At 48.6% G+C, this 22,846-nt stretch overlaps 1 protein-coding gene across 1 annotated transcript in view; it reads right to left on the reverse strand.

Annotated features, from left to right (window-relative positions):
* LDLRAD4 (low density lipoprotein receptor class A domain containing 4) overlaps nucleotides 1–22,846 on the reverse strand; it is a 304,564-nt gene that overhangs the window by 258,059 nt on the left and 23,659 nt on the right. Inside the window, 1 exon segment of the mRNA XM_059895228.1 lies at nucleotides 2,799–2,890. The gene's annotated coding sequence lies outside the window, so the exon portion shown is untranslated.

Here is a 22,846-nt window from a genome sequence, read left to right on the forward strand (position 1 = left end):
ACTGTACGGTAAGACAGGCACATTCTGCAGTTAACAAAAAGCCCAGAATTCCTTGGGCCTTCCCATCCCAGCAGACAGAGCAGAGTGGTAATGCCTCCAGTCTGTCCTGTCAGCATGTAGGAATGTCTCCCGGGGTCCAGCTGTGAGCTTTAAGGGACAGAATTTTACAAGTTACAGAACAAATATAAATTCCAGGACAATCAGCTGTAAGAACCTATCTTAGAGGTGTGAAAGCTCTTACAACACCTCAGAACCCAAGTATGTGCCTGGAAATGACCTGCACTGCACCAGGTGACATGCAGTTCTCCAGAAGGAATCTGTTCTTAACCGCTGTTATGTTCAGAAGGAGCAATGCACTTTACTTTTAATTTAAAATCCATATACAGTAATGTAGTCAAGAAAAAGTTTTCCATTACCAATTCTGAAAGTTGCTTAAAATAGATGACAGAATGAGGTAACTCCATATACGGGAGAGAATAGGGTAGTTATATAATTTGCAAGATTTCTACTTCTGTCAAAATTCTGCAAATCAAGCTGCATAGTCCTTAGGGACAGAGTCCAGTGGTGCGTTCAGTTACCCAGTAAAATTCTACATAAAGACAATTCCAGTTTTTGGTGGGCAAAGTCAAAGAGGACTACATCTGAGATGATGATGAGAAACCACGCTGTGCCCACACTCTCTCTGGCTCTGGTGGAGACAAGGTGCCACCTCCCGCTTCGAGCTGGTGGTGGGTATGCCAATTTATGGAAGAAAAATGGCGCACCTCAGCAATACCATGTCTGGGAAGGTAAGGGATTCTCAAACATCATGCTGTCCTGTCAAGTTATGAAGAACCACGTGAACGAAAATTGTTTCATCAGTCACTGACCACTGGCGAGGCGTGCGGCCTGAGTGCCCCCCAGGGAAGCTTACCACCCACCCTGTGAGAGCCTACTGAATGGGCTCCACGTTTGCAGATCCCTGATTGTGAAATCCACTCAGGAAAGAACTACATAGGAACTGCACCCAACAGTGACTCAGGAGTGTCTGTTAAGTACGGCATGGTTCTGAGCACCTACAATTTCAGGAAGCTTCCAATCTGTGAAAAGTCCACATAAATTCAAGGGTCTGTGTGCCTTAGTGAGGAAGCACATTAAATCCCTCGTGATTCTCCAACTGCCTCATCTATTTCCAACAAGCAACATGAATAAAAAGGCTTGGGTAAGCTCTGAAAGCCTCCAGGGGGATCTCCATCAATCACTTCCTCTGACAAAAGTCTCACTGAACTCCTAGTTAGCACGCACTGTTTCAAGCCCTGGAGGGAAAAACAAGTGGGAGGTAGGGACATTCTTGCCCTTATAAAGCTTACATTCTAGTAAGGAATATGGCATAAACAATGAGCCATGCCTGGCACATTAAAAATTTAAGAGAGGGACTTCCCTGGTGGTGCAGCCTGCCAATCCAGGGGACATGGGTTTGAGCCCTGGCCCGGGAAGATCCAACATGCCACGCAGCAATTAAGTCCGTGCGCCACAACTACTGAGCCTGCGCTCTAGAGCCTGCAAGCCACAACTACTGAGCCCGCGTGCCGCAACTACTGAAGCCCGCGCACCTAGAGCCTGCTCCACAACAAGAGAAGCCACTGCAATGAGAAGCCAGCACACCACAACAAGGAGTAGCCCCCACTTGCCACAACTAGAGAAAACCCGCGTGCAGCAACGAAGACCCAACACAGCCAAAAATAAAAAATAAAGAAAATAAATAAATTTTTTAAAAATTTAGGGGAAAAGAACCTTATGTTGTATAGAATTCTTCTTTTACTTTGCTGAAGACTCTCATATATTTCTTCATTTGATGTTCTCCACAGCCTGGCAATTAGGCAGGACAGGAATCACTAAAATACTTAAGAGTTGACAAAACAGAGGCAAAGAGAGGTGAAGAGACATGCTAAAGGGTAAAGCTGGGCAGGCAAGCTGAGGCAGGTAGGATGCTCCTGGTACCACCCCCCGCCAGGCACCTTCACTAACTGTCCCCCACTGGGGCTGGCTCTGAATTGGGCTTTGGGTCTGAGGATGCCCAGAGGTGACCAAAACATGTGTGTCATCTAATCTTCTACTTCCAGATACCCTGAAATTTATACCCCAGGCCACTTACACCCCACCCTTCAAGAAGAAACACACAGGAACACAAACACAGCAAATTAGGAGGTCAACGCCCCCCTACAGTACAGATCACGTGTGCTACCGACACACAGAGAGGAAAACCTGCTCACTTGCTGTTACAACAGCCAGGAGAGAGAGAAGCTGACATCCATTCAGTGTGCGCTACATGCCAGGTGCTGTATGAAGCATGGTGGCTCATCACGTCCCACGGCAATCCCATGATTATTCCCATTTTATGAAGTTGGAAACCAAGCAGAACAAAACATTTAGAATGAGAAAGAAAGAATCCCATTTCTCACCAATCTTAAACGTTTTTAAACATCTGGGTATTAAATGCTCAGGCTCAGCAATAAATAGAAATTGATTAGCAAGATTATTTTCCTTCAATATTCTAGTAAATCTAGAAATATGTATTTTATATACATTCACAGCCCACTATGAATACACTTGGGTATTAAACAAAAAAGAAAAGTCACATTTAATCTGATATCATGCAACTTTCCTCCAATCAGAAAAAGTTACATTGGGAAGATAGTTTTTGCACCTAGGAGCTGGGACCACTTTCTTGAGAGGGACACAATCTCAGAACAGTCAGTGCTGTGACAAGCTCTGCTTCACAAACATTATCAAAGAGAAGAGTCTCAAGCTCTACTCACCTTTTAAGCTGATACGAAAACTGACACGAGTTCCTGAAAACGGTCCAATCAGGAGATGGCACTTTGATGTTACAGATATAGAACTTGAACTGCTGAAAGGAAAAATAAAGAATTCCAGTGAACCATTTCTTGGTTTCTTTAAGTGTACCATCCCCTTCTCCAAGTTCTGAAAAATACTTGAGGACTGTCACAATAAAAGGCACAGGTACCAAAATGAATAAAATAAGCATCATATAATAAACAGAAGAGAGAAGACCCCCAGCACACAATCTGGGTACGGGGTATAACTGAACTGGGGATAAATTCTCCGGCAGCCACAGGGCCACCAGGTTCTCAGCTTCCAATCAAAGGACACACACTTGTTCCTTCAAAGTCACAGGCTTTTTCTTCAACAAGGGGTCATGAACACATAATTGACAATGTCTTTATTGGATTAGGGATTTTTAAAATTATAGACATCCTAAATATGGCTGTGTCTTAAGAACCCAAAGTATCTGTCGACCACATGGATCCACCGATCCTTAACTATAAAGGGAGGCAGGCCCAGCAGCACTTTTTCCTCCCCTGAAACACATGTTTAATTTTGTAGGAGCAACAGTGACTTAGTGAAGACCCAGCTAAGGTGATAACTTCCGTGATTGTGTCTGCTAGGCGATCTTAACCCCTGCCCTCCACCCTGTTGGTAGGATGTCCTCCCGACTCTGTCTGGTTCCAGTTCACACAATCTGTCACCAGCATCCTCCTCTCAGCCTGATGAGCATGCTGTCCTTCTCGCCACTGCAGGTCATGTCAGGTGACTGTCTCATGCCTGACAAAGCAGTTCCAGGTAAACTCAGTTGGCTCTGCCTCAGATGGCACAAGCACCTCTCAGCATCCAGCTGGCCAAGGTGCAGGATTACACTCTGGTCCAAGGGTGAATAAGCCACCATCTGTCTAGCTTGTGTGCTGCAATGTACTCTCCAGGAGACTTGCCACCCGAAGCATGTTCCTGCCATATGTCACTCCTGAGTGATCAGCCAATGCTAAGACAGCCAGATAAAAAATGACTGCGTCTAGCCAGAGGACCCTGTGAGATTCCTGTGGACGTCCACCCAAAACACATGAGCCAAACACCCCACTGTTTTTACGTAACTCCTTCCTACCAATGTTGTGAACCTACAGACATTACTTTGTCCTCCTGCCTTTTACCTATACTGAGAGAAGAAAAAAACCCACTTTTCACTTTCCGGATGATAGTTTTATTCCTCAACTGGGACTACTCTCATCAGTCTTCCTGGGATTCAAATGCTGATTTCTAGGGAACAGAAGTCAGTGGAATAACCAGAAATGTATGTGGTGGATAGAATTCTAAGGTGACCCCCAGTGGGGCCACACCTTTGCATAATTCCCTCCTCTTGAGTGCAGGCAGAACCAAAAGAACATGAAAAAAGTAATGGGATGAACCAAAAGAACATGACAAAAGTAATGGGATGCCATTCCCTTGATCAGGTTACGCTATGTAAGACTCCACATCAGCCTACTAGAAAGTGAGGGACTCCTTTTCTGGCTTTGAAGAAGTGAGCGGCCATGTCTGAAGGGCCCGTGAGGGGGCCACACAGCAAGGAACTGCAGGGGCCTCTAGGAGCCAAGAACAGTCCCCAGCTGACAGTAGCAAGGAAACAGGGACATCAGACCTACAGCTACAAGGAAGTGAATTCTGCCCACTTAAATGAGCTTAGAAGTGGATTCTTCCCCCACTCACACCTCCAGAAGAGAACACAACTGGGCTAAGAGCTAGTCTGCAGCCTTCTGAGATCCTGAGCAGAGAACCAACTAAGCCATTCCCGCACTCCCAACCCATGGAAACTGTAAAATAATATGTGGGTGTTGGTTTAAGCTATTAAGTTTTTGGTCATTTGTTTTGCAGCAATAGTAAATAAATTTAATTTGGCAATTAATTAAATATAGGAGTATATAAAACACATGTGTATATATTAAATGCACACATAACTAACACATCAAAACAGCCCTCCCTACCTGCCTCATCCATCCATAAGCAAAAACTCATTTCTCCTACTTGACTATGAGCTCCTTGTGGGCAAGAACCAACATCACCATGACCCTGGCATCACCAAGACTGTGAAGAGTATGTGGCACGTGGGATGCCCTTAATACATTTTTTTAAATAAGCCAAATTAAAAGAGTTATGATTTGCCAATCTCTGGTTACTGCAATAAGGCCAAAGCAATAGAATTTGTGCAATCCTTCAAAGCAGACCTCAGAGCTTCAAAATTAATTTCAAAATAGGTCAAAAATACTAAGCCTCATATTCTACCCCCAAATGATGAATGGACAGTTTCTCCGGGACTGGTTATGTCATTTTACCTGTGAACCTGAGTCACTGCTTAGAAATTTTGCTCCGCAGTTACCGCTTTTGCCAAATATCCTTGTCCCTTCTTGGGCATTTAGCTATCAGCTGAAGGTTAAAAACAAAAAAATTCCCTAAGAAAATTTCCAAAGTGAGAATGTGTGAATCACTCTTTTTTTTAAAATAAATTTATTTTTATTTATTTATTTTTGGCTGCGTTGGGTTTTCGTTGCTGTGCGCTGGCTTTCTCTAGTTGCGGTGAGCAGGGGCTACTCCTCGCTGCCATGCGCGGGCTTCTCACTGTGGTGGCTTCTCTTGTTGCGGAACACGGGCTCTAGGTGTGCAGGCTTCAGCAGTTGTGGCGTGCGGGCTTCAGCAGTTGTGGCTCGCGGGGTCTAGAGTGCAGGCTCAGTAGTTGTGGCACACGGGCTTAGTTGCTCCGCGGCATGTGGGATCTTCCCAGACCAAGGCCTGAACCCGTATCCCCTGCAATGGCAGGCGGATTCTTAACCTCTGCGCCACCAGGGAAGCCCATGTGAATCACTTTTAATTTTCCATTTGTATTGATAATTCATTCTCAACCAAAATGGAAAAACCTGTGTAGGTCAAATGCCCTGACTCTAATTCTGAAACAAAATGCTAACGTCAACTTCATGACAACCTATTTCAAAGGTTCTTTAAGATTTTTTATTTTTAAACTGCTGATTTGTAATTCTTTTAAGCAAGATTTTATTTAAGCTCTGCTTAAAATAAAAGTTGAATGCATAAATCATCCAGTTTCTGCTATCCTCGAGAGATAAATTATTGGTTTTTTAATTACAAAGTATATTGCAACTCAAGTTGTGTCTATTTTAGATGTCAAAAGAACTAGTATAATAAAAGTGAGATTTTAAAATATTCAAATCAGTTAAATTACTGAAGGGAGTACAAAATAAAAACTCCATTCATTACAGAAACACATCATACTCTCTTAAAATCTATATTCAAGATCTTATTATAAAAAAAAAATCTTATTATGTATTCCTACTCCCTTATAAATCACTCAGTAAACCTGAACATTATCTCCAACGTTTATCCCTTGGTGCTCAGCCTCTCAGGCAGCAGAATGCTGACACTCAAGCCAAGAAAAACTAAAAACACCAGTTCCATGACATATGAGGCAGAGAATTTCAATAAACTCACCACTTCTCGGCATAATTTTAACTCTCTTGGGCCCATCTCTATGTGTGAAAATAGCCAATGACCCACAGCACGGAACTGGAGGGGTCACTGAGCGACCCCTCCCCAGGCAGAGGAAGAAACAGGCCCAGAGGACAGAACCCACCCAGTTCCCTCCACCCTCAGCTCTAGTAAGTACAGGCCTTTTCCATCATCTCACAAAGCACAGCTCCACACAAAGCCCAATTCAATGCTTCAGAGAAAGAAGGCTGCGCAAGAATATTATGCCCACACCCAGAAAACTAAGCCTTTGGAAGAGTGGTTCACTCAAGAGAATTAGTAAGCACAGGCGCTCACACAAGGTGCCGGCGGCAGTCCTCCTGTACCACGCCCCGTGCTCCGAGCACCTGCGGATGGTCCTGCGGGGCTGAGGATGTCGCCAGCCCCAAACCGCCTCCTGAAAACCACCTCCTGACCCGTTTCCAGCAGTCAGTGGCTGCAGCTGGGGAGCCGGTGAGAAGCAGGGCAGCAGCGGCGGGGCGCTGGCATCCCTGCAGAGGAGCACGCGGACAGGGCCCCTCGCACGGGAGGGGCCCACACGAGGGGCAGAAGGCTGAACTCACGGGGGAAGTGAGGCACGATCCTTCTTAACCCTCACAACCTCCTCGCTTTCTCTAAGGTAACAGAATACTGAGGCTGGGAGAGAAGCCCGGCCGCGGATCCTGGGTCCCAGGAGGAGGGGCCCCTGAGAACACGACGTCCCCGGGGACAAGGGCAGGGTCTCCGCCATGGGCGGCCGGTCTGTGGGACGGGGACGAGCACGAAGCCGTAGGTGTGGACTTCAGTTACGGAGAGACGAGGGAAACAGAAGGCCTCTCCTACCTAAACTGTCGCGGAACACTGAGGCGGCCCGCGGCACGGCACGAACGGACGCAGGACCAGGTGCAGGCCGCATCCGGTCCTCCGACCACGCAAGGGTCGTTTTCTCCCTGGGGCCAAGTTGTTCCAGAGCAAATGGACCGGGGTGGTGCCGGCCTCCCAGGAGCCAAGCCGAGCCCAGGGCAGCCCCTGCACAGGCTGGGCCCACAGCCGGAGCTGCCTCCAGAGGAAGGTCGGGCCATCTCAGAGCAAACGGCCGGTCACCTGAGGCGAAACCGCACAGGATGGTGTCCTGTCTCCGTTCCGCTCTGGACCGACTGCCTCGAGCTGTTCAGAAGCTCCATCGCCCAACCTTACACAGGCCAGAACCACCTGTTAGGGAACCAGGCCATGGCCGCCAGGGAAACGCTGCACTGCGAAGCCACACCATGGCCAACATGGCAGCCAAGCCGCGCTTCTGAGGCGCGCGCAAGCACGCAAACACACGCACGCCCACAAGGGAGTGCGCACACGGGGGCGCGCACGCATTTGCGCACATGCAGCAGGGGCTTAAAAGCCCATAGGGCGGAGGCTTCCAGATCTCAAAAGCGATACATAAACGTTCCGAAGCCAAAAGAACAAAAGTTTTCAGCAAAGCTAGAAAGAGCACCTTAAGGAAACATAAAAAAAGATGCCGGTTTCCTTTAAGTGACATTCTGGTCCAAGGGGGTTATTAGCTTCCTGCTTACAACTGACCCTTGAACAACAGGGATTTGAGCGGCAGGTCCCCTCAAATGCGGGTTTTTTCCAGCTTCCACTTTACAGATCTTTAAGGTCACTAAGTGTGGGGGAAAGTCTGTGTTGGAGTAGAGGTCACAGCGTGAGGAATCAAAAGGAGGAGGGTCCGAGTCCTGATTCCACCCAAACTGTTCATTTTCCTCCCCTTGGCCCATCACCCGTCCACCCCTTTGTTTCGGGGGCAGTTCGCGGGTTGACGCCCCAACCCCAGAAGCTTGATTTCCAAACTCAAGTGAAGAAGAAAGGCAAAGCCCGACGCCTCCACAAAAGATCACCAAGCACTTGAATGGAAGTGTGACGAAGACCACAGGACGTCAAGGTCCTTCTCTGATCTGGAGCCGTGCTGTCTGGTGTCCGGGCCTCCTGGAAGGGCCTCTCGTCCAGCTGTCCTCTGTACAAGAGGCCTTGCACACATCCAAATGCAGATGCTGTGGACCACGTGGGTGGGCCACAGTCCTGACCCCCAAAGGCTGGGTGGGGTTGGGGCCACAGCAGGCTCAACCCAGGCTGGGGAAGCAGCGGCGTTTTGAAGACCCCTTATGTCCCAAACTTCCTGCAACACGCTCTCAGAAAATAAGGAAAACCTAGATTGTCATTTCCCTGAAAACCCAAAATGTAACAGGGGAAGCAGGACAGACACAAGCAAGCCTGTGCTGTCATAATAAAATGTCAAGACCGGTTTTCATAAGCCAGAGGTAAAAACTGTCCTCCATTTTTTACCAACCTCTGTTAATAGTTAACATCCAAAACAAACCCAGTTCTTGGTAGAGAGCTGTTCCTATGAGCCGGGTCCCTGGTCCTGGGAGAGAGCGGATGCTCAACAACAGGAAGAGACGGGAGGCGGGAAGCAGCAACCCGAGCGCGTCCAAACCCACCCGAACCCCTAGACCAGCATCAGGCAGGCAGGTGCACGAGCACCAGATGTGACTCAGCTCCACTTCCACCCCCGGGCACCTGCGGGTGGAAGCGGCCGGGCCGTGGAGGCGCCCGTGCGGGCGGGGTGAGCGGGCGCATCCCCGCAAGGCTGGAAGGAGGCCAGGGGTTGACAGAGGGGTCTTGGGGGGAGGTTCCGGAACAAGGACAGGTGCTGAGCAGAGTGAACGAGGACGAGGGTACCGGAGATGAAGTCGGAGAGGCCGTGGGCCCGGGGCTCGTACGCAGTCGTAGGGACTGGCTTTGACTGGAGAGGAAGGAGGAGCCGTCATTCCACAAGGGCTTCCACACCTCAACACCCGGGCCCTGGGCCAGATGCTGAGGCCACGGGAAGAGGCAAAATCAGGCTCTTCCACCCTCAGTGGCGGCTACGGTCTCCATTCAGTGGGCTGAGTAGTGGGGGCCTGGGAGCCAGCGTCCTGTTGGCTCCTCTCCATCCTTTACTCACACAGATGCTGAGCCTTCACCACAGCAACCAGAGATACAGGAGGTCCTAAAGGTGTCCAAACCAGCATGAAGCAAATTAAGTTCAAGATCATTTTAGTCTTGACTATACCTCACTGAATTCTAAATATTTAAGTCTATCAACGGTAGTATGATAGTTCTGTATTAACTACAAAGGTTTGAAAATCATAACATCCTATTTCCCAACATTTCTGAACAGCAAAATGTTTACTATTCACTGATATCTAGATACGAATTTGTCATTTTGGTAAATCGAGCCAATAATAAACATCTATGCTTGGTCTTTCTCCTTCATTAAACTACATAGACTATATCTTGTAATACTTCCTCCATAACCCCTCCATAATATTAGTCACGTTGTACTTTCATTTTTAATGCAATATATGTGTGCATGTATATGCATACATCCCTATATGCACATGCATAATATATAAATACACATGCATATATATGTATATATATATATATACACATACACTGAGTTGTAATAGTAAATATTTATATATACTTATCACATGTATAGCTTAAAAGTTTCTGAAAATATTCAGCCTTACTATGTGACCTACATTCTATCTTCCATTGCAAGTCACTTTTTTTAATTGCTGGTTGTGAACTAATAAAATGAGTTCATGACCTGCCAATTAGTTGGGACCGGTAGTTCTCAAACCCTGGTCTGGGCACTTAAATAACTAAGGCACTTAATTAATGACTATTAATGAATGAATAACCCCATGTTCATCACAACATCAGCTGTCCCCTCCTGTCCCCCCTACCCTCCCAACCCACAGAGAAGAGCAAACTCCAGTCTACCAGGAAAACTTTAGGGTGTCCTGAAGGACCATCCTTCACAGCACAGCCCTGCAGACTAACCAGAAAGCAGAAAGGAGCCAAACAGAAGTCACCCATCTGCATGATCTGTGCATAAGCTTTTCACATAAAGTCTGGGATCCAGTATCCTGAAATAACTTAATGAAAACACATTCTACTGCTAAAGGATCTTTGCCTTTGGCTTTCAATGCTTCGATAAACTTGTAAATGGTCATTAAAATAGGCCCAGCAGGGGCACTACTTTGTACCCTAGAGCAGGACAGATTCAGACTCAGCTGGTCTGCAGTGAGCCCCAAGAGTCTGCATTTCTTACAAGCTCCCAGGGGTCCCACCACGGTGACCCAGTAACAAAGCACTAGACAGCCCTGGTCGTTGGCAGGTCAAGATCCCCCCTTAGCCCCCTAATAATATGTGTTCATTGCACAGTGGACCCCTCAGCAGAGAGCACCTGCTTGAAGGCAGGTATTCAGGTGACACCCACAGCATGTTCATGTTGGCTTCAGGTGATGGGAGCGCCACTGGTGGTGATGGAAGGGCCACCTGGCCAGAGTGGAGGTCAGCACCCAGGTGAGGGAGTGAAAGAATGCAGGGCCAGGCCCAGTGCAGAAACCTATAAACCGCCCAAGGATGAAAAGAGACATCTGTTTGGAAGTAACTCAGACACAACAACTCGGATACACTACACGTGAGCCACGTTCCATCAGATGGGCTCGCGAGAGCTGCAGCAGCTGGAAAACGTATGCTGATGATGAAACCATTGTTCAAAGAAACGTCCATCTACCCCATTTTATGTGAAAGAAATACAGATGCTCCCAATACTCCCATGTTAATCAATCATTTTAATTGAAAATAGATACATGGTTCTACTACCTCATTAGAGGTCAAGTTCATTAGAGGTCAACGTCTGGTGGTAAAGACTGGTTGGTCATCAGCCAACTGCTTATATTCCATTAGATCACAGTTTTTTCTTAAAAAATTACCACACTCCTCTTCATTTTAGACTATTCTTAGAAAATATTTCCCAACATTTTCTCCATGAGATCATCAAAAAGTAACTACTGAAGTTGAAATTCTACCCACTTGGAAGCAACTATTAACCAACTAGAGCCTGGACATACTGTTCTACATGCTACTGAATTAATAAGGGTAAAAATAAAATTCCAGAAAACCTACACAATTCAGCCTTCTCTTATTTGAGGCCATGGAGTCTTTCCTCGTTCTTGCGGGTTTCATTAAACTAAGCACAGGACACTGTAAACTGATTTGCTAGTTTCCATACTTGCTGCCAAATTTCCACTTCTGCAAAACCGATTTCAACCAGAAAAAAAAGTAAAGCTAATCTTCTAGTTCTTCACATGGTCCAATTTATTCAGAATGTGGGGTAAAAAGTTGGAAGAAAGGAAATCAATCGTTGGCAAATAATGCAAATGTTAATTTATTACCTTTATTATTTTAATCACTACATTGTCTCAGATCATTTCCTCCTCTGAGTTCTGGAAAGCTTTAAAAACATGAACACTGCCAAACAATGACCTTGTTATAAGCCAAAGTTCAGTTATTTTAAGGAATTTACTACATTTTAGCTGAAGGAGTTCTCCTGAAAATCCTTCCAAACCACTAACTTTGTTAAGAATTTATACAGGTTTACAATATAATACTGCATAGCTTCTAAACATTTTAGAGTTTTACTCTGTGCATTACTTTAGCCTTTAACAAAGCAGTACAAGCTAAGATTAATGACATAGGTGAGGGGGGGGGGGGGAGATAGGGAAAGCAGGAAGTGACTTTAGCACAGCAACGCTAGTTACAGAGAATCAAGCCAAGGGCAGGATGCGATGTGTGCGGGATGCTTCAGCTGCGAAGTACCAGAAGGAAGAGTAGTTTTGAAAGCATAACATTTTGCATCCACTGACTTATCAAAATATCTCCCTTCCTCAGCGTCTTCAACAGTAAACTCAGGTAAGCACCAAGTTTTCAGATCCTCAGATGAAATTAAATCCACTTAGCCAGAACCCAAACAGCTGAGAAATTCAAATAATTGGAATTTTTGTGAGAAGGAAAATCATTACAACCACAAGACCTTAACACACAAAACGACTGGCCAACTTCCCAGTTACAGTGGCTGCCAGGACCAGGAGGGAGAGGGGAGAGGAAGGGAGGGCCAAGCCAAGAGCAGAAAGCCAGAGGAAAGGGACCAGATGCCCCCATTTGGAGGAAACTGAGGCATACGGAGAGGAACAGACTGAGGGGAAAGGCCAGGAGTCAGCCCTGTCTGCACCCATCCTCAGAGGCACAAAATATCCTGCCACTGACGAAGAAGATGACAGAAATCATTGTGACGCTGTGGGCTCAGCTTGAAAAGCACAAGAATGAAAAGTCTGGTGAAAGAATGCCCTGGTCTGCACGAGACTTAAACCCAAACTCAGAAAGGACAGTTAGTTTACATCCATTAATCCCATACTTCGCCACCTCCCTCTTCCCTTTGACATCCATTAATTTGTTACAATCTGCCATACATAAAATAGGTAAGCAACAAGGATTTACTGTATAGCACAGGGAATTGTAGCCACCGTCTTGTAATAACCTATAATGGAATATAACCTACAAAAAAACCACAAAAACAAAACTGAAGCACTGTGCTGTACATCTGAAACTAACGCAATATTGTAAATCACCTATACTTTAATGAAAAAAAAACAAAACAAAAAACTGACAGTTAGTGACTCACAATCCAAAGCAAGCCACTACCTGGTCCCCAGCACAGCCGCTGGACACTGCTGCTCGCACAGGGGTGGCCCCAACCTCCCGAGAGCTGACAGACAACGAGGATGAACGGGGATGAGGCTGAGGGGCACCCACGTCTGAAGGGAGGGTGGCTGGTCTCAAGCTACAACGCAACAGGAGCCAGGTCTGAGCGCAGGGAAGCATCCCAGGCATGCGAGCTGCACAGGTTGTTTTTAGAAAGTGAATTATCATGCGTAGGCTGCCCCTGGAAACCTCCACAATTCCTGAGAAAACTGTCCTTGTTCTTCTCAAATCCCACCACGTGTGAAGGGGGACTGGTGCCGCTGCTTCCAAACAAGCGAGACAGACCGCCTTCTGGTGACTGTAGTGCTGCAGGCCTGTGTGTGCGTACATGCACGCACGCGCGCGTGCACACACACACACGCCTCCAGGGGCTGCAAGTACAGTTTCCAAAAGTAACAAACATTTCTTTGATAATTTAAAAGTTCATGACTCTACATGATCGCATGCAGAAGCTGTTTCAAATACACTTAATTATTGGGGTCTTTTTGCAAATACGGGTGTAACTGAAGACCGCGACTCAATTTCAGAGGTCATCTCCGTAACTCAGACTTGCAGTCCAAGGAGCTTTCTACCAGCCTCCCGCTTGCCACAGGCACCCTGCTGATTGCGGCCAAGACCTTGGCCAGGACTCGGGAGATGAGGTTATTCCATGTGCAAGAGGATTTATTGGGCAGTAAGCACAGAAGATTTTCAATCTCACTGGAACAGAACAATTGCAGTCTTAGATTTGCTCTTACTCAGAATTCCGTTCATGTCAATTCTACAATCAAGTCAGTAACTCCCACCCTTTGGGGTTGGGATGAAACTGTAGCTAATGCCAGAAGGCAACCCCAAGGAGGGAGGGGCCAGGAGCCCTGCAGGACCTCCGGGCTGAGTGTGCTTTAAAGCAGCTCCCTGCCTTCCATGTACAAGCTGTGGCCAGCTACCATCTCAATGTGAACATCACTTCGGCAGCTTTCCTTTGATCTAAGACCATTGTTTGGCAATTAAAAAACAACTCATTCTCAGCCACGCCCAGCAGAAGCCCAGACCTGGAGTCTGCAGCCACAGCAGACCCTCAGAATTCTTCCGGCCTCTGGGCACAGCAGCATCACGCAGGAAAGAAAAGAAAAGGCTAAAGCCCCAGTGTGCGGCCTTCCTCAATTTGTGGCATGCACTCATCCCCCAGACTATCTGAGCAGAAGAATAAAGCAAATGTCCTGCCCTCAGGGAGCCCACAGTCTGCTTGGGAGTCTCCAGCCTCCAGCCAGCAGCAGGAAGATTTAACACTTTGTAGCAAAATGGCCTTTTATGCTTCTGGGTCCAAAGGGACCCAGAAGGGGGTGGGGTCCGGGCAAGTGCTACTCGCTCCGGCCTGGACCGCACCTCCTAGGCACTGCCTCAGCTCCCCTGAGTCAGAATCTCTAGGAATCTGCATTTCAACAAGCTCCCCAAATAATTCGTAAACATACCGACATGTGGAAAACACAGGTCTAAACCCAAATTAAACTGATCTGTGTGAGGGACAGAGGGAGGCAGCTTAGCAGTCAGAGGTGGGAGGAGATGTGGGGCTCGGGGCAGCTGAGTGAGGACTGACACCGAGCCACCCCGCCTGGGTGACCGCAGGACCCACGAAAGACCGAGGAAGCGACTAGGGAGGGGGGAGTTCACATCCTGGGTACACACTCCATCCCCAAATGACTGAGGGAGGCCCTCTTACCTTTCCTGGTGATGTAACTGCTCCGGAAAAACAGAGAAGAGGGCTGCCCTGCCCTGAGCGTCTGGAGCAGCTCATTCCTGCTACACATTCAGCAGCTGAAGATGAGCCCAGAGGAGCACGCTCCTCTCCGGGCGACATGCGGCTGCTCAGCCAAGGAGGGTGGCCTCCAGGCAGAGGGGCCAGGAAGGGTGTGGTCTGTTGGGTGGCGCTAGAGAAACAGGGTGCCACAGGCTGCAGAGGGAGAGAGGCCCAGAGAAAGAGCCCCAAGCCAGGCCACTGTGACCGCGTGGTCAGCTGTGTGTCGTTCTGGGGGTCCCAGACCAGGAGCATCAGCTTCCCTGGGGAACACGTGAGAACAAAGTCTCAAGCTCCACTCCCCACCTGCCAGTTCAGAAACTGCATTTTAAGGAGCCCTCCAGGTGATTCTGACACACACTGAAATCTGAGATTCTCTCCCTAAAGCACATAAAGGACACTCAAGGAGGGGAGAGAAAAACCAGAGGTCAAAGGCACAGTGGTCTTGGGACTTCCCTGGTGGCGCAGTGGTTAAGAATCTGCCTGCCAACACAGGGGACACGGGTTCAAGCCCTGGTCTGGGAAGATCCCACATGCCACGGAGCAACTAAGCCCGCGCACCACAACAACTGAGCCTGCACTCTAGAGCCCACAAGCCACAACTACTGAAGCCTGAGTGCCACAACTACTGAAGCCCACGCGCCTAGAGCCCGTGCTCCCAACAAGAGAAGCCACCGCAGTGAGAAGCCCGCGCACCGCAACGAAGAATAGCCCCCACTCGCCACAACTAGAGAAAAAGCCCGCGCACATCAACAAAGACCCAACGCAGCCAAAAATAAATAAATAAAAAAAATAAATAAATAAATTAAAAAAAAGGCACAGCGGTCTGTCCCGAGGCTGTTGCGAAAGTCCAAGCAAGAAACACTGGGACTCGAAGGCAGTAACTACGAGTAAGAATGGAAATGGTCAGGTGAAAAAATACTCAGAAGTAAAACCACAGGACTTGGTGACACGGAGATAGACTAGATGTGCAGGGAGGAGGGGGCAGGGCCTGGCTAGGGTACCCAGCTTTAGGTCAGGTAAAAGAAAAGAGAGCTTTTATGTCATTGCACAGACAAGTCCTGCCAACGTCTGCCTCAACTTTGAAACACTCAAGTCTGTTACAAGCCACCTTGGGATCCTCCAGATTCAGGAAGATTGTACTTTAAATGGTTTTATACAACAGCACAGGTGTGAAACGCACTCAGGTGTCTTCTCCAGCTACATTCTCCAGCAAGGATCTCGAGAAGCTTTATAAACAGAAATCAATCCAGATTCAGTCTTGGAAGAAGAGAAAGGCTACAGAACTTCACACAATCCAAGCGTAGCCACTTGCAGAGAAAAGTAGGAAACAATGCTTGACACTCACCCTAATTCTGAATAGAAAGGAAACAGCACAGTGTCTAATATAAAACACATGTTAAAGGCTTCTCTGTCCAAGAATGTCATTTACCCAAGTTATTGGGCTCAGGATATGTATGAAAAACGTCCATTCTTAATTAGCTACACTCATGAAGGGCACTGTGTAACTGAACAATGGCAAATACTTCAAAAATCATTCATTTCTGGCTTTATGTTTTTACACTTATCATTAAATTTGGGTGTGTCTAATGTTCTGAATATTCTCTTTTTGAAGAGGAGCAAGGCCCACTCTGAGGATGTGACTCCAGGGAGCTGGGAAGCCATCCAGTCTCCAGGCCGCATCCTTCCCTCGGCAGCTTAGCTGGGAGCAGCAGGACCATCAGGCCTGCCTCCTCCTCGCCGTGCCCGCCATGCTGAGCCGCAGTACGCCTGGCTGGAGCCCCACTATCTGTGAGCACCGCCATCCACGAAGAGAGCTCGCAGGGCCATCAGGGAGCCAGAGAAGGAACGGGGAGGGCAAGCCATCCAGCCCAGAAGAGGAGGCTCACTGGGGCCTCAGTGGTGCCTGCAAACGGCTGTGGGGCGCACGTGGAAGGAAAGCCAACCTGCTCTGAATCACAGGCACGTTTCAACCCATCTGCACTGGCCTTGAAGGGGCTGTGTTCGAGGTGATGAGCTCCCCGTCGGCAGGGAGGTTCCAGCCATGGCTGGAGGGCTCCTTTTAGTCAAGTGACAGGACAGAGGGACGTCACACTGATGGTGCAGGTGACCACTCCTGTCCATGAGACAGAAGGTCAAAAAAGACAAGGCACGTCCTGGAGAGAAAGACTTCTTTGCGGAGGGAAGGAAATTGCGGGAGAAAGAAGAGCAGCAACAAATAATCGGCCGAGTCCAAGATGCTACACGGAGCATCTCGCCATTTGCCACTATTGTCATGTGCCCCCTTCACCCCAAACACGAACAAATTTGTGTTTGTGTAACAAGTTTGTGTAAAACCACTACTACTCAGCCATTCGTCAAGGAGATTTGAGAAAGATTTGCCAAGGGCTCTAATCCATGTTAGCCATATATGACCAAGCCAGGGTCCTGGGCAAAGAAGAGCTGGGGACGTGCCCTGTTCACAGACATCCAGGGGCGTCAGCCAGGAGAACACGTTTGCTGTTGTGCTCAAAAGAAGCTGAGGCAGCAAAGACACATCTACCAGCTGTGGCACAGGGGCCGCTCAACGGCCAAGCAATGACCATCAATAAAAATCAGCATGTGCTCTTAGGAGGTTATTCAAAAATAAAGTATAGCCTTTTCTCTTAGAGGGGAAGATGGAATGAATGCCCCTTGAGTTGTGTGAACAGCACAGATAGACAGGCAGGATAAGTAGACAGAAATAGATATAAATAACAGATAAAGATGATAGAGATGATTGATAGATAAACAGACAGAAGGTGGATATAAATAGATGATAAAGATGACTTAGATATAAAATCAGAAAACAACTGGAAGAAAATGAATCAAAAGTGTATAACAACGTAGGACACACTTAACAGAACATTCTAAGGCTTGTGGTTCCTTTTACTTAGTGCCTCTCTAAGAGCTACAACTGTGGGACGTTTCAGTATTAAGGTTCCTTTTACCCAAAAGTCAATTAGAAATCAGGAAGTAGTCACAAACTATGCAAATTCACCTTTCATTGAAGGAGGTGTTATGGGATTGTACAAGCACTCCAGGAAAACAACACCCTCCAAAACCAGAGCACATTTCAGGAACACACGGTCATCCTGATCTGAGGATAATATGACAAACTGCAACCCCCCTGCCCCAGGGGTCACTTGTCCGTGTCTAGGGGTGAACAGCGGCAGACCTGCCCTTTCTGCACAAAATTGTGAGTCTCCTTCAGAGGGCATTTTCTGGGACCTTGTTTTACAGAGGTTAAAAGGCCAGTGGTTCTGACCCAATCCTTTCTCTGCCTCCTTTGAACACTATCGTATCCAGCTAAGGAAAGAGGAAATACGCCTCCGGACAGACTGAACCACGGCCTTAGTAACAGGCTAGAAAGAAATATTATTGGCCTAAATACTGAATTCATGAACAACAAATTTATCAACTGCAAACTTCTATAAGGTGTAATCAGGTCACAAAAGCTTTTAAGGGACCTGGTAAAAGAAAGGAAAGGCAATTGTGAGAAAGAATTTAACCTTCAGGGCGCCCGCGACAGAGTCCATACCCTGAACTTCCCTCTAGTCATGTTTAAACATTTGTGTAAAGTCAGACAGAGGAAGACAAATACTATATGATCTCACTTACATGTGGAATGTAAAAAAATACAACAAACTAGTGCATATGACAAAAAAAGAAGCAGGCTCACAGATATAGAGAACAGACTAGTGATTGGTTACCAGCTTGGGAGGGGGGCAACACAGGGGTTGGGGAGTGGGAGGTACAAACTATTGGGTATAAGACAGGCTACAAGGATGTATTGTACAACACCGGGAATATAGCCAATTTTTTTTTATAATAACTGTAAATGGAGTGTAACCTTTAAAAATTGTATAAAATTTTTAAAAATTAAAAAGAATGATGGGTTTTGGACAATGGAATTTCTTTTCTGAATATTAAGTAAACAACAAGGAATAGAAGCAGACACTGGAGCTCTCACATCTTTTCAGCTGCTACCTGGCCAACGTATGTGTGCTAACTTTTACTCGTTATCATCTGTCAAAACTGCCACCAGCCCTGGAGCAGGGTTTCCCAGCCTCGGCAGTACTAACATCTGGGGCTGGATAATTCCTTGTTGTGGGTGTGTCCTGTGCACTGTAGGACGTTTGCAGGCTCCCTGGTCTCTACCCACCAGATGCCAGGAGCACCTCCCGCCTACCAGTTACGACAACCAAAGATGTCCTCCTGACACAGGGAGGCAAAATCGCCTCCAGTTGAGAACCTGTGTTATAAAGCCTCCAGAGCCACAAAAAGCACCCCTCATGATGGTTAGTTTCTCACCATTCGAGGCCCCAGGCTGCACTCTGGACCCCAGGATGTTATCTTGCAGATGCCTGCCATGAACAGGTGGGTGGGTCAGGGCAAATCCACCACCATGAGTGGCACCTTCTACCAAAGGCCAGTCTAACACACGCGACCATAAAGGAACAAAGGCAGGCGTGGGGTTCCTCTCTGGCCATCAGAAGAAGGGCTGCATCTCAAATGCATGCCTTCACACCAGGCTTCTGGGGACCGCTAAAAGGGAGGTTTTCAAAACAGTCCTTTTCCACAGGAGCCAGGCCTCTTCACTCTTTAACATCCAATTCACTAGGCCTCGAGGCCTGGGGCCTGGCCCCTGGCCGGCAGGTCACCCCCACCCCACCCCCAGCTCCCCGCTGCTCCTGCACTTAGCAGCAGCACCTTTAACTGGAAATGATTTGTGACAGCTCATAAACAGCTCTGAACACAAACCATTGTCAAAGGAGGTATTAACAAATTTGCACTTCTGAGCTCCCACACAGGCAATTTTCTCATCATTCTGACAAGAGAAACGTTTAAGGAAAGCGCAACAAACAGTTCTGAGATCTATGGGCAAGGTTTTCCAAATAAGCGCACCAACACTCGTCAAACAGCTATTGCATTTCAGCAATTTCCTCTCACCCCAGCAGGTGCAGCTAAGACACAGGTGCCGACACCTGGGCTCCCCCTGGGCAGTCCCCCTCCTGACCCTTTCCGTAGAAGAGAGAGGGCTCCCTCCTGTGTGCCAGCACCCATTCCGGCTCACCAGGCTCAAAGCATCTGTGGCTACCAGGCCACCAGAGATACCGTGGGGTCCCTGCTCACAGCAGCCCTACAGACCCGCTGGCATGCAGGGGATTTAAGCCTGGATCCCTGGGGTGATGCTGCCCCAAAGCAGGACTTGCCTCACTCAGCCCCTCCAGTCCCCGGGACCCTGTTAGGAGGCAGATTCTGACCGTGGGTAGGGGTGGGGACCAATGTGCATTTCTAATCAGTGACTCAGATAACAGAGGCAGGAAAGGGGCCTGAATTTAAAAGAGGAGCGATTTCTACTCCCAACACAGAGAGGCCCCACCTCAAATAGAGAAGGAGGTTCCAGAGGAAGGAAGCAGACTTAGATCCACCCAGCTTCCCGCTGCTGTTCGGGGCGCTTCCCGGATCTGTGTCCCGTTGACACATAACTGCTGCTCTAATTCCAACAGCACGCAAGGCTCTGGAGCTGTGTGGGAACGCGGCACCCTTTTTCTGGACTTGAGACTGTGACAGCCTCCTCTCCCTCGGCCCGACATCACCCAGAGGCCCCGTGAGTCCTAAGACAAGACATTGCTGTCCCCAAGCCTGGACCGGCTCCTTCCACAGAGCCCTGGGGGCCAACCAGGACCATGCATGCACGAGTGCACACGAACAAACATGCACACACACATGCCTGCACACGCGCACCTGCGCGCCCTCCCGGCTCCTCTCCTGCAGCACAACCTGCAACACTCAGACAAGCTCCGGCCTCCAGGCCTTTGCACAGAGCTCCCTCGGCCTAGAATCTTCCCAAATGCCACCTGGGCCGCTCAGGGGTCCCTGCTCAAATGCCACCTCACTGAGGAGGCCTGCCCTGACCCCCAGCCACGGAAACCCACCTTATGTTTAACAGTAGAGCTTTTGAAGTTAAAAGAATCAGGGGGTTTTCTTCTAAATGTTCTGTTCTCATCTCGTTACCCGTGAGCATGTTTGCTGATTCAGGTCACTCTGGCTAGAGTAGTGCATGTCCTATTCCATCCCAGCCACGAATGGAAAGACAATTCTGGACGTGGCTGCGAGAGCAAACTCCACGGCTGGAGTTCTAGGCCCAGCTCTGCCCCAAGCAGCCGAGCGGTCCCCAAGCAGCCCGGCCCTATCTGCACCCGGCCTCCCTCTTCTGTGCCTGGGAGACCCTCCCCACACCCCCTGCCAGTCTCCCCACTGCGGCCAAGAGAAAACAGTTCATCATCCACTGCACAGTCTCAGGAGGGGAAACCCTTAGCCAGCCTGGCGCCCGGGCAGCTCTCCCCCACTGCACATCCCTCCCAGGGAACCAGGGGACCCCTCCCATGTTCCTGCCCTCCTGGCTCTCCCAAGGGGCCAGTCCACCTTTACTCACAGTACTGCCTGGTCACCACGCCCCCCCACCTGACGGTCAGCTCTGAGACAGGCTGCGCTCACAGAGCATAAAGGGACAGGTACAGCCCTGTGCCCAGTCAAGAAAGTGTGCTCATTCCTACAGAAAATGAAAACGTGATAGATTCTGATCAGCAGGCCTTTAGGAGAATATCAAAAGACTATTCTGAATTCCAGGGTGTTCTGTTTTCGATGAATCCATTCCTCTTTTCCTTCCTGCCTGCAGGATTTACAGGGCAACACACCACACCTCCCCTTACCAGTCATAATCAACCCAGAAGAACCTGCCTGCTGATAACGAATCAGTCACAAGAAAGATGTCTCAGACACCCTGATGCTAGTTTACCCTGCAGGCTTGGGAGTTCCTTCAAAGAGTGGGGAAAAGGAGAAGAAAGAAAGGGCTTTAAATATCCCTCTTTCTAGATCCACATTAGTCTCTATAAAGAAATAGAGGAAATGACACCGTCAGTGAAGACTTGAGCGTGTTCCTGCTGAGACGGCAGAAGACACAGGAGGCTGTCTGCCTCCCCCACAGAGGCTGCCTGCCTCCCCCACAGAGGCTGCCTCCGGTCAGGGGAGGCCATTTCCCCAGGACAGCAGCTCCCTGAGTCCACGAGGCTGCAATGCCCATCGCTTCTTCCTTCCTTCCGTCCTTCTCCTATGGCACCGACAGTGCATCCAGGCGGTGCCCCCCTGGGATGGGGCCCAGGCCAGAAGAGGTGGTGGCCAGGAGAGTGCAGGCCGGGACCCTGGGCCTTGGACCCCCGAGTGCACATTGGTTTCACACCATCTATGCCCTGAGGCCTCGTGGCCCAGGCAGAGGTTTGGAAAATGAGCAAAATGCCAAGACACAAAATAAACAGAAGAAAAGCCAGACAGGACTACATGACACAATGCCAGGAGCAAGGACAGCCCCTTCACAGACCCCCCCTGCAGACCCCCACCCTCCCCATGCAGGGCCCCCCCACAACCCCGCCTGACTCACACACCAGCCCATGGCATCGCAGTTCCTCGCCCCATGTAGTTCAGTGGTTGCCACACGCCTCATGATTGTCCAAGGTTCTACCCTGTGGGGTGTGGACCCGGTCCCATGAGGACAGTGTGACCCACACTTATGTGACAGATGCTTCAGCATCTACCCATAAGGAACTCCTGACACTTCAGATGATTAAGTGCAGAGGCCGGGCCTTGTCGCCCCCTTCCTGATGCACTGGGACCCACCAGGTTAGGTTTCCACCCAAAGTTGCAACATCAGCAGGGCCTGCAGAAGCGCACGGTGGGCATCCAAGGCCCCCGAGGCCAGTCCCCCAGTCAGCACAGGGCTGGGGCGCTGCCCAGGTCCCCAGCACAGTAAGTGACCACAGCAGGGACGAACGCACATCTGCAGATGAGCTTCAGCAATGACATCAGGTTTTCGTCAAACTTCATTCACAACGAGCAGACTTACTCCATCAACACGCACTGTTCCCTGCTGGAAGACCCAAGTCCCCTTCAGACAATCCGATTTCTATGGATCCACAAGAAAAGCATTCTTTTCAATTTGCCTTCTTTGGTCACCAGGGCTGAGTTTTCATACAAACACTAACTTGCCTTAAAGACCAG

The sequence above is a fragment of the Balaenoptera ricei genome, chromosome 14 (genome assembly GCF_028023285.1).
Source record: "Balaenoptera ricei isolate mBalRic1 chromosome 14, mBalRic1.hap2, whole genome shotgun sequence".
NCBI classification, from domain to species: Eukaryota; Metazoa; Chordata; class Mammalia; order Artiodactyla; family Balaenopteridae; genus Balaenoptera; species Balaenoptera ricei.